Source organism: Octopus sinensis, linkage group LG18 (assembly GCF_006345805.1).
Source record: "Octopus sinensis linkage group LG18, ASM634580v1, whole genome shotgun sequence".
NCBI classification, from domain to species: Eukaryota; Metazoa; Mollusca; class Cephalopoda; order Octopoda; family Octopodidae; genus Octopus; species Octopus sinensis.
In genome coordinates this window covers 26754881-26755534 of record NC_043014.1, presented here as the reverse complement: position 1 = coordinate 26755534, position 654 = coordinate 26754881, and positions in this window count along the sequence as shown.

Here is a 654-nt window from a genome sequence, read left to right as displayed (position 1 = left end):
ATTTATCTATCTATCTAGTTAATCCAATCTATCTATCTATCTATCTATCTATCTATCTATCTATCTATCTATCTATCTATCTATCTATCTATCTATCCATCTATCTATCTACCTATATGTAAAAATGTGTGTGTATGTATGTGTGTATTTCCCTTTCTTTTTTGTCTTTCCCTTTCTCTCTGTCTCTCCCACCCTCTCTCTCTTGTGTGTGTGTGTGTGTGTGTGTGTGTGAATGCGCGAGTGAGTGTATGTGTATGTATTATTTTTCTTCCTTTGTCGTTTTTCCTCTGTTTTCCCTTTGTTTCTGTTCTTTTCTCTCTTCAGCCTCTTTCGTTTTCCAGCCTGGTAAAAGGAAAATAGATAAAAATCAAAATTAAATAAACAAGTAAATAACCCTCATTCCATCCTGCTCAATGTTCTACAAAAATATGTGTCATACACATAAAAAATGTCATACGTACAAAAATACATTTAAAGTTTCTCTGCCACATACTTATAAATCTTATTTTGTATTTGGAGGCACTCTTTCATATAGTTGCTGTGCGGAAGTTTTCTCGTTAGCTGGGTGTACGATAGAGATTTGGTTCCGTGTGGTTAAGGCGCTCCCTTCATAACCACGTTGATCCGTGTATATGGATATCTGTGTATATGTGT